This window comes from Cupressus sempervirens, chromosome 2 (genome assembly GCF_028749045.1).
Source record: "Cupressus sempervirens isolate cs-2001-9-10 chromosome 2, ASM2874904v1, whole genome shotgun sequence".
NCBI classification, from domain to species: Eukaryota; Viridiplantae; Streptophyta; class Pinopsida; order Cupressales; family Cupressaceae; genus Cupressus; species Cupressus sempervirens.
Genome location: NC_143119.1, coordinates 288,278,317 through 288,290,486, shown reverse-complemented (window position 1 = coordinate 288,290,486; position 12,170 = coordinate 288,278,317). Strand labels below are relative to the sequence as shown.

General features: G+C 36.9%; 1 protein-coding gene across 2 annotated transcripts in view; it reads right to left on the bottom strand.

Annotated features, from left to right (window-relative positions):
• The window catches only part of LOC149572191 (methyl-CpG-binding domain-containing protein 2-like), a 68,900-nt gene that overhangs the window by 19,391 nt on the left and 37,339 nt on the right, over positions 1-12,170 (bottom strand). The gene's annotated exons all lie outside the window — the stretch shown is intronic.

Here is a 12,170-nt window from a genome sequence, read left to right as displayed (position 1 = left end):
TAAGATCAGAACAAGCTGACAAGTTATTGCAAACATCTGATATCAACCACAATGACCTTGTAAGGATCAACAGTAGAGCTGTAACCTATTATTTTGTCTTTTTTCTGCAGGCAAAGCCCCAATTAGGAGCGCTTCACCCATACTGAGTTTATCCAGTGTACTACATGCATTGCTTACATTTGTGTTTTCTGATGGAGCTATTGTCATTGATGTCAAAGACATTCAAAGAGATCGATCGAATTGGTATCATTGATATCAAAGATACAAAAGAGGAAGTTCACTATCATCACTGTTGAAGGTTCATAAAGAAGATTATAAGTGGTCCAACTAACAACGAAGGAATATAATATGGAAGTCTACGATCCTAAAGCAGAGAAATAGACATGGAACCTGATAAACCTAAAGATGTATTAAGGCAGCAGTAAAGGAAGCAATGATAATGAAAGATGAGGGAGTGGATTCAACAACAGCCATAGAAAGACACGGCGATGCCATTGGTTTTGAAATAGAAACGAATTGTTTGGATGTAGCTATGATAAAAGAAATGAAAGACTATCGATTCATAATAAAGGCCACCAAGTCATTCATAAAGTCCACAATTAAAGCCCACATGGAAAATCTATGGATACCACAACAAGCCCAGTCAACTGTGATAAAATAATAAGGTAGACAGGAAAAACAAAAATAATGCCGATACTGTGGTCAGCGATAAAAACAACCCAAATATGTAGTCGGTGATATGTAGCAAATAAAAGGTGAAATATTGATGTGTATAAAATCACCCAAATATGGTTTCCTATTCAGTCCACATGCATGCATCTGAAAAAGGTCAATGAAGTATTGAACTCATGATAATGTCCGAACAGAAAAATCATGCTTCATTGTTGAAAGGCTATGCAAGCATAAACAACCTGAAATAAAACACAAACGATTGTAAACAGTAACTGCATATGTCAAACATGTTAGATGTGTACACATTCATATTTGTAAATATTCACATGAGGATTCTAACCGTTGGTGGCTGGGAACAAAGCATAATATTGGAGTATAATGAATTCTGAAGACAGTATGTTGGAACCCATCGAGGAGGACAGGTTAAACATAAAAAATATATCTCAGATATCCATGCGGCAGCAGTATATTATTTGTGTCTAAATAAATATGCAGTGTCTATGTGTTGGCAAATATATTGTTGACGGAAAAAAAACTGAAGCTCGTTTGTTGGTGTTCTACAATGAATGATTATGTAAGCAGTTTGTATTCATGATAATTGGGAAGGCCACATGTATTCTGAATGTTGTATCAAGTAATATGAATTAGGAGAATAAAATGCATGGTATGGAAGGTATTGTGGAGCAACAGAATTAATATTTTATAAGAATATATGCCCAGCCCAAGTCAACATATTGAAGACATGATTCTATACTTGATAAAGGCAATACCACTTGCCATTGCAGTCAAGGAAGGAAACATGAAGAAGACACACAGTTTAAACTTGGCAAATAAAAAACAGATGACATGAGAGCTATGAAAGTTTTATTCATATATATTAAAAGACATCTGATGCAGTATTGGTAATATAGAAACTAATTTGCATACAGTGACGAGCCTAAGTCAAGCAGCGATGAATACGTCCATGCCAAACCATAGGAAAGACAGCAAATATTGTTTAACCATATAGAAGATTGCTAAGGGAGAGATCAACAATCATAGATTATATGTAAATATAGATGGACGATATTAAGAAATGCTGATGATATTTATCAAAGAAAATAAATTACCTTATTCATTATCGATGGTTAAAGTAAATAGGAAATCAAGAAAAGCTATAAAATGAAAAGTCATGACTATTTGTGAAAAGAGATAAAGATCGGAAGGTGTATATTGAAGATGGAAACTTAGCATAGCCATAAACATGTGCAGATACATTAGAAGATATATTATTAAAAGAAGGTAGTATGAGAGGAGAAGTAAGCGGTGGAGAATAAATAAAGGACATGTAAGTGTTGTGAAGAACAGAGTACTAAAAAGAATATCTGTTTATTTGAAATACTAGAAGGTATAAAAAAAATATTTTAGAGATCATCCACCAAAGAGAGTGCATTATAAGTATAATATTTGAATAGTATACGAAGTTATAACAGATTACAAGGAAGAGATGTGTGATCCCAGTAACAGCAGATTTATATAGTCAATTCATAAACAGATTTGAAGACATTTTGAAAAGAAGACTTATTGTTGATTTCAAAGAAAGGAGAAGTGTGAATAGCAGAATCAGAAATTGTGCAATAAAAAGTATCCATCATCAGTTGGGTAACATTAGCAAGGTGAAAAGAAGTTCAAGTTCAGCGAGTTGGTGCTCACATCGATAGCAGAGGGAGTTGGAGCTTCCTGTAGATCAAAGCTTGCGAAATGTGGGAGTTGGAGCTTCCAGTGAGTCGGTGCTCATAAACATAGGGGTTGTAGCCTCTAGTAGGTCGAAGCCTACAATACATTGTAAAATAACAAAGTAAATATAAAAGCATTTATTGTCGTGGTTTTCTCCAGCATTGGGTTTCCACATAAATTTTGTGTTATTGTGTTCATGTGCATAATTGCTTATTTCAACAATTGAAGTTATTGTTTGGATTAAAGTTTTAAATTGCAAAAGTTATTATACTGATTCACCCCCCAATATAATCATGTGCTCTTCATTTTTGTAGAATTCATCTTTTCCAAAGTAGACATTTAGTTCTTCCTCTTCATCACTTGATTTTGCAATTCAACACCTCTCTATCATTGTATGTACATAAGCTAAATAGTTCAAATTTGAAAACATAAATAATCAATTTCAGTCATACTCAAAGAATTTGCTTTGATGATTTACAAATTAGCATTACAATAAACCACAAGTTTGAAGACACTCTGAGTACTCTGCAACCTCTAGAGCCGCCAAGCTGGCTAGGCCGAGCTAACCAGGCTCTTCCAATGAAACTGGCCAAGTCTTGTGAGCCAAGTTAACAGCCATTTTTTTAAAAATGAATCAACTTTTTTTTTATCAATTTATGCTCATATTTGCCCATTTGATCATGGAGCTTCAACATAGCAAGAAGTCATTTTGAGAAAATAATTTTAAGCATTCAAAGTTGACCAAATAATCAAACAAAAGAAGTAGAGTTGGTTGCAACGAAGGATAGCAAAGACACTTATGAAAAAACAATTTATCATCATTTTGATAATGACTTACCTTCTACTTCAAGGCTTGAAAAATTAAGATAACAATTGACACTTTTTCACCCTTTAGCCTATTACTAATAACCGATAAAAGACATCTTTCATGGGCTAAGCTCTATTACTTTCAACTCAAGAAATGTTGTATATTTTTGACATTCTTAGGTGCTCACATTGTGTGTTTTCGGTACCGTAGGATTTTTGGTGTTGTAGGAGTTTGGCTTATTGTAGGAACACTTTATTGCTCCTTCAATATTCACAAGCCAAAAGTACAATGTGTTTTCAACATTTTTTAATGATTACAAGTGGATACTGTTGGTGTTTTAAAAAGTACTAAAACTACTAAGCGACAAAATGCTTAATACCAGAATGACAGTACATACACAATCTAAAGACTAGCCTATTCTTATTAACAATTGCATATGTAAGGTATTTGGACCCAACTTCAACAAAACCACAGATGGTTTTCTACTCTTTTGGCTCTGCAAAATCAAGGTGGGTGTACCCAGGGATGGTTCAAAACTGGAAAAACTGTATGAGGATTATTCTTAGTTTCATTCTGATTCTCATTTCAAGATCCTCAAACATATACATAATTCTCACTAACTTGGTAAACGCATCCCATCAAACAGATATGGCCAAGAATTCTTCTATAGATCTGCAGATGTTTTCAACAACAATGGCTAACTAAAGCTAAAACATTCCATGCAGACAAGTGCTGGCCAACTTTGAAGATCTACAGGAAATAAAAGTAAAATTTGATTTGATGATGCATTTGAATAACCATTTATAATATATTTCTCCTTTAGCTGAAATAACTTGATCAGTGCCTAATCCATTGGGGTTCACAGTCTATAGCAGATTCTTAGATCTAATTTGTTGCTTTACAACAAATTCTATCAGCAATTCTTATCAGAATTTATCATTCAAAATCCTTCTCAATACTTAAGAAATCTTATCACATTCATCAAAGCCTTTATTTAATCCATTGAATTAACAGCAATGATAAATGGATATACAACCTAACTAGATTGCATTCAATTGTACAATCTTTTACTCATACAACATCAAGGTAGCTAAGTATTTAAAAGGAGACAAAATTCAGAAAGAACTGATATGGGGACAGTTCATAATTTGTATTCATTTCCTTTGAAATGGGTATATCTTTTACAATAGACTCAGAATGGCCTTCAGAAAGAAACACAGCTCATTCTATATTCATGTATTCTCAGAGAATTGACAGAAAAATACATCACAAACTTGCTTTCAAAATTTGGACCAAAAACCAGACTAAGCAAAAATACTTAGAAGAAATAGAATTCGGACCCTTCTTTAGCCTTGGGATCTCACTTAAATAATGTGAGATGCAACAAGCTTCAGGCTAAAGACAAATGACAGGTGTCCTTTTAAAAAGGCACTCACCTACAATTCTGTCAAAAAGACAAGAACAAAATAACAGAAAGGCTTATTACAACAAACATTCCTTGGTGGGTCCCTTTCTGTTATGCTTCTCAATTGTTGAGACAAGAAAAAATGATCTTATCTTACAATCATTCTTCATCCTCGGAGTACATAGCCATGAGGTCTGAAAGTGATGTATCATCTTCAGTTACCTGCAAACTCACTTTAACCTGGGGATCTTCCATGTCTTCATTACTAACTATGAGGGTAACTGTTATTTTTGCATCTTCCTCCTCATCGTCTCCTGACATCTGTTCCAAAGACTAATTTTTCCATTTATTAAAAGCATCATCATCTGGCCAATCAAAACTTAGAGCTTCTCTTTGTATCTTTATTAAAGAATTTGCACTTTCTTCTAAATCATCAAATTCTTTTCTCATAGCAGTATAAAATAACTGTATTTTTACTAGCTCTTCATTTGTCTTTGCCCAGAACCAGTGGCCAGTCTCACTCATGATGTTTATTATTCTTTCATTGAATAACTCGTCCAACTCCATTTTCCACTTTTCCTTTTCCTTTATTGTATCAACAGATTCTAAAGCACAAGTAAATAAAGTGAATTTTTCAGCCATATATTGGGAAAAACAGAATGTTAATCTTCTCTGTAAAGAATCTCTTTCATCATCAAAATTTTTTAGCTTATTTAATAAATCAAAAATCTTCTCAACTTGATGATAAGGCATTTGGACTGCAGATATACATATGATTGTAATATCATTATTTCTCTCCCTCCATTTCTGTGCAAGAAGAGTCAGTTTATCCTTATCTCTGTTCAACTCCTCCATGAGGGTTACAATTCTTGTCAACTGATCATAAAAAGTTGACCATTGTATTTTATCCCTCAAATATACCACACCCTGCTTTAATTTTTCTTCCTGTTGATTTCTAAATTCTATCTGCAACTCATGTAATTTTGTTTTCTCTGCTTCAAAGTCCTCTGCAGTATAGAATTGGGGTCTTTCACGGGTGTTAGGTATTTCAATGATAGGGGTTGATCCAACAAATGACTGTGAAGGGTATGCAATTCTAAGTGTACTGGATTTTCCCACCTTTCTTTTCCCAAGTATCTTCTCCAATTGAGATACCTTGTTTTCCAGCTCAATTCTCTTTTTTACTTCTTTATTGTAGGCATCCGCCACTATTTCATACTTACTCAGCAGATTAGTCATTTGCTTTTCTTCTTTTTCTGCAGTGGCCAAGGCAAATTTAGAATAGCCCACATTCATGTGGGCTGCCTGTACATGTGAAGTATCAACGACCCTCCTCACAATGATACTCCCTGTTAGTCCTGAATCATCAGGCTCTAATGGAGTAGTCCTGGATCCTCTTCTTAATGACCACATAACAAGGGCAGCTTGATCATTACTGAATGTTGTTCCCAAGAATTCCTCTTTATCTGGATCCTGTAATCCTAAAATATTTGACACAGAATTAAAAATTAAGCCATCAGCAATATCCCAATTGGGCAATAATAAAATATTTGCATCTTTCACCATTTGTCTACCCTCTTTAGGGGTTATATTCTGGAACTCTTGTATCATTTGTTCCTTTATTTGATTCTGAATAGAGGCTTCATCCATTTCCGGATGCTCTGTTTTCATATTCCTACATCTTTGTTCAAAAATGTGCATGTTTGCCCTCCATGCAAACTGATGGAAAGCCCTAGATTTTACAAAACTGTTATCAGAAAAAAATTGCTGACTCGCTTGTTCCAAAACAGGGTCTAATTCCCTTCCTCTGAAATCTGCTACAGTTAATTTAAAACTCGGCACAGGAGGCTCTTGGGGGTTCCCTTCATCAATTTCTGCTTGAGTAACAAAAACTCCTCCTTGTGACCCCATTTGTTCAATTTGCTCATTAGTGAGTTGCTCTTCCTCAATTCTCATTGGAGTTTGGGAAGGTGAGTAACCTTCATCATGGGATTCCTCTTCCCTTATTATTTTTCTTCTTTTGGGAGAAGGTTCAGGGGGTCTTTCTTCAAGGACAGTACTAGTAGATTCAATTATCTGTTTTTCTCTGTTCACAATGGGCATCTGATCCCGAATAACAGTATATCCTGTCCTCTTTCGCACAACCAGTGGACCTGCCCCTATGTTAGGGGTGAAACCCAATTTCCTCATAACTTCTCTACCTTTATATGGAAAAGAATCAATAAAATGTTGTTTCTTCTCATTCATTACCTCCATTATTTCCGAGAATGTACTCATGAGCTTATTTATTCTATCTGCATTAGTTGCAGCATTACTAAGAGGACTGTAATCTTTGTCAAAACAATTAATAAACTCCAAAACTTTTGAATAAACTCTCCATTTCTCTTTCTTTGTTTCTTGCTCCTGGAGAGAAAATTCATTCCTTATTATATCTTCAGGGAAATAGAATTCATGCTAACTTGGACGAAGCTTGATCCTATGTCTAAGAGCATAATTAAAGAAACCTTCTGCGTCACAAAAACGAGCATGAGATACTGCCATCTTATACTAATCCAAAAATTTGTAGAGGAAGATCCACCCCTCTTTAGTTATTACAAACTGGTGAGCTACAGTGCAAGCTACAGTGCAAGTAGGAGAAATTGATCATGTTCCCCTTTTGTGCAAAAAGGTCTCCACTACTCCTCCCAACTGCCATAAAAATTCAGCTACTCCTACCTCTAAAGGCACCTGATAGGGTAGTACATGGGGTGTCCCTTTGAATCCATAAACCCTAATGACAGTTGAGACTGGAAATGGGATGATATCTCCCCAATTATGTGAAACTTTTAGACTATGGGGTCTGTCCATAGGCCTAATAAGGTGCATTAGTGCCTTAGAAATTCTGGGATTGTCACTCAATATGAGGCATCTTAACTTAGAAGCAAAGTGCCTATCAAATCTAACAAAACTAGCATTTTCTGCTTCCCCAGTCATGTCTGCACTCCATAACTAAATTGGTAGTGCTTCCCCCTCTTGTTCCCTATTTAAAACCATTTCTTTACCGAAATATGTAACCCCTTTAAATAGAAACATATGCATCAATAGGGAGTACTGACCCCAAACCTTTTCCACCTTGCCCTTTGCAATCCCCACCAATCCATTGTGAATCTCGTTAGCCAAGTAAGATGCAAAATCAAAAATTATTTCTACACCGAAAGAGGACATTTGGGTGACCATTTCTTTACCGAAATATGTAACCCCTTTAAATAGAAACATATGCATCAATAGGGAGTACTGACCCCAAACCTTTTCCACCTTGCCCTTTGCAATCCCCACCAATCCATTGTGAATCTCGTTAGCCAGGTAAGATGCAAAATCAAAAATTATTTCTACACCGAAAGAGGACATTTGGGTGATCATATACATGAAGCTCACAAGAATAAAATCTTCTTCACCCTCTCCGAAGACTCTGCACAGGGTCCTGTATATCTCTACTGCCCTGGCATTAAAGCATGATTTCTTTAAAGGTTCTTTAGAAGATGATGTTATTGCTGGGAAGTTTCCAATTCTGCCTATGTGGGGCCTTCAGTGCACCTTGTCTAACTACATCCCTTTTGGACATATATTCTTTTCCTAACTCTATCAAATCAATAGGCACATGATACCTAGTGAGAGGTCCCAGACTGAAAACTTCCCTAATTTCTTCTGGACTGATGGTAATTAAAACCTCACCATCCATTCTTCTCACTACCTTCGTGGCTTGATCATAACTTTTCGCTACAGCTTCAAGAAGGTCATAATCCATAAACACATTGGGAATAACTAGCTTTCCAAGATCATAATTCCATATATTGGCATAAGGGGCATATAATTTCCTTTCTGCAAACCATTTTTTGAACAAACTCAAACCAGTTTGAGAAGTTTGAGCATCCGGGACCCAATTACCCTTATCGTACAATCCATTAGCTATCCTTAGCTTAGGGTTCAAAGAGGTTAACCTTTTAACTTGCACTGTCTCTACAGTACACCCAGGGAGCAACTCAAGCAAATCATCATGCACATTTCTATCCAAATAGTTTATTTGACCTAAAAATCCCTTCTTCGGAGGCATCTTGGACTATTTTTTACAGAACTGAAAAGCCTACGAAGATTATGGTAGTACTACTTACTTGAATTTTGTCTTTGTTTTCCTCTGTATTTTCTGCAAACTTTCCGCGAACAGACAACTTCACAATTTCTACCAGACTTCGGCACACTTTCCTTCAGTAATTGCTTTTGTACAAGAGTGGCTCAAAATCTTTGCTCGCGTAAGATGAACTGATGAAATCTCTCTGTATTATACTCTGTTTTTTCTCACGGACGATGCTTTCATGTCTAATTAATACAGAGAGTGGCACCACATTCTGTGTTTAAAACTGCGTCGTCGATCTTCAAGAATCCTACAATCATGTGATACAGAGAGAACAACTAGGCGTTGCACTTGACATGTTAATTAATTCACCCAATGAGAACTTACCACGTGCATAACTCTTTCCTTGATGGCGCTTATATCTGGACCCATTGGTAACTGGGGACACGTGTCAGCATGTCGCTACTTCGTTATGCATAAAGAACGAGCACCTTGCCATAGCGAAGCAGCGACAACCGTCGATCTAATTCGGAATCGGCAGATGATATGTTACTGGGCTTGCTCAGAAAGAAGGCAGTGGGCCCTATTCGCTATGTCGCTATACATATCTTCCTCGCAACTCTTCATAGCGAGAAGACGACGGCCGTTGATCATAGGTTTAATCAACGGTGAGGAAATAGCGACAACCGTCGATCTAATTCGGAATCGGCAGATGATATGTTACTGGGCTTGCTCAGAAAGAAGGCAGTGGACCCTATTCGCTATGTCACTATACATATCTTCCTCGCAACTCTTCATAGCGAGAAGACGACGGCCGTTGATCATAGGTTTAATCAACGGTGAGGAAATTGCACGTATTTTTTTGATTCATACTCGCTACGTCGCATAGCTTAAAGAGCATGCAACTTTTCAAAGCGAGGTAGCGAGGACTGTTGATTCCGTTTCAATCTGACGCTCAGGATCTCTTTGTACATTTGATCAGAAGGGCATTGATGAAATACGGAATTCTGCACAGTTGGCGCCTTTCAAGATTTTACTTCAGTCCTCATTATCATCCCATGTCACCAAAGGTCCCCACCGACTCTTCAATTTCACAGGGCCTCGCTACTTCGCTAACGACGAGATGTCCAAGTTTTCCGATAACGAGGTAGCGAGCTCAAGCACTTTAATGAATTTCGGCATCGTGAAATGCAAGGGGGCATCAGATAATTATTTCTGTTATTAAACTACTTCTGACAACGGCATTTATTACTTGTCACACCACCTGGTGTATTCATGGTACCGGCAAAATGCAATGTCATCGGCTCTTGATTTCACGGAGCCTCGCTACTTCGCTAACGGCGAAGTGTCAAAATTTTCAGATAGCGAGGTAGCGAAGCATCGAAAAGTCATCATTCCGGCTCGGACTTCAAACTGCTTCTGCTGGGTCCCCTTTCTTGTTTTGACAGTAATCTCAATGTGTACCTGCATAATAAATTAGTCAAAAAACAGAGCTTCGACCGCCGTATCTTCATTTTGCGGTCCCGTTTTGTAAATTATTCAGCACTCGCTACCTCGCCATACATAAAAAGTGCCCATGTTTGCATAGCGAGGTAACGACAACGGTAGATCTACTTAGATCGGACGGCTGGGGCAATATGAGAGGAAAGGTATCTCGGGGGCACATAAGATAAAAGGCGACAAAATATTCGTCTTATTTGAAGATTCAAAAATTTCGCGCCCGACACTTTACGAATAGAAAGAACGTAGGGTTTTCATAAGGTTTTTTCAAAGGCTAGCGAATGGATGGATTATCCAGAAACCCTATGTTTCACTTAGAAATAAATGTCTGACTTTTCTACAATTTGGACAAAAGACTTCTATCATACAAAAAGTCAGACCAACAGTGGCTCTGTCTGGGGATGATAGACTACTTGAATCTATGCAAGAATTCAAAATTTATGGGAGAGCAGACCACATTCTTGGTGCAAAAATGACTTCTTCAGAGAGCACAAAGCAACACACAAAAACAAGGGACTAGACTGCACAAGGATACTTACAAGGATTTACAGAAAAACAAAACGACAAGAAACCCTAAAACTACTGTTCATGGAAGAAAATAAGTATTTTTCAAGAAAAATACCTCTTCAAGAACTGTCCATGAACTGGCAATTCAAGAATATTGTCAAATATATCTTTAAGTATATAAGAATCTTCACCCCAAGTATTTTCAATGAGATATGGGCCTAACCAAATAGGATCAAATTTGCCATGTTTTCCTTTATGTTCAATTCTGGCATTCCACATTAAGACTAAATCTCCATTTCCAAATTTTCTGCTTACAGTTCTTTTATCATAGAGTGTCTTGACTTGCAATTGCAACTTTTGGTTCCTTAAAGATGCTTCTTTTTTGGTTTCGGTCAGTCCTACCAATTCATCCATTCTTTCTTGCATTTCATCTGTAGTATCTTCATCATATAATTGGATGTAATTGTATAGTCCCATCAAGTTATTTTGAGGCATTCTGGCTTGAATCCCATACACTAAATCAAATGGAGCTACACCAATTGCTTTCTTTACAGTTACTCTGTCAGCAAATATTGCCAACTGTAACTTGGAATCCCATGCCTTTTTATTATCATCCAAGGTTCTCTTAATGACCTTCAACAGGCTCTTATTTGTGGACTCAGCTTGTCCATTCCCTTGTGGATGATATGGAGCAGATGATGACCTTGTCATTCCATATTTATCACAAAACTTGATGAACTCCTCAGATCTGAAGCACATAGCATTATCTGTGACAATTCTTTGTGGACATCCAAATCTAGAAATAATATTATTCAACAGGAAATTATTTACCACTTTACTTGTCGCATTTCTTGTGGGGATAGCCTCTACCCATTTTGTAAAGTAGTCAATAGCAACCAAAATCCAAGAATAGCCAGTGCTAGACTTGGGGAAAATCTCTCCTATGAAGTCCAGACCCCATTGTTGAAAAGGTGCTTGAATCTCAACTGGCTTCAATGGAGTATTTCCTGAGAATTTCAGCTTTCCAGCAAACCTCTGACAAGGATCACATTTCCTAACCATAACTTGAGCATCCTTGAACAGAGAAGGCTACCAGAATCCAGCTCTCATTATCTTATGTGCAGTAGTTTTGGCCATGTGGTGTCCCCCACATACTCCAGCATGCATTTCTTTCAAAACCTCTTTTGCCTTTTCTTTATCAACACACTTCAACAGAATTCCCTCAAAATTTCTCCACCATAGGTTATTTTGGACAATTACATACCTGATAGCTTGCAATTTAGTATTCCTCTTTTCATTGTCAGACAGATGGGGAGGAGCTTCCATATGTTGCAAGTAATATATGACATTGGTGTACCAATCACATTGATCCATGTCACATAAGTCAGCTCTGAGATCATCATTTACCAGATTTATCTGATTAGCCTCTAGATTAGTTTCAGCCATGAGTTTGG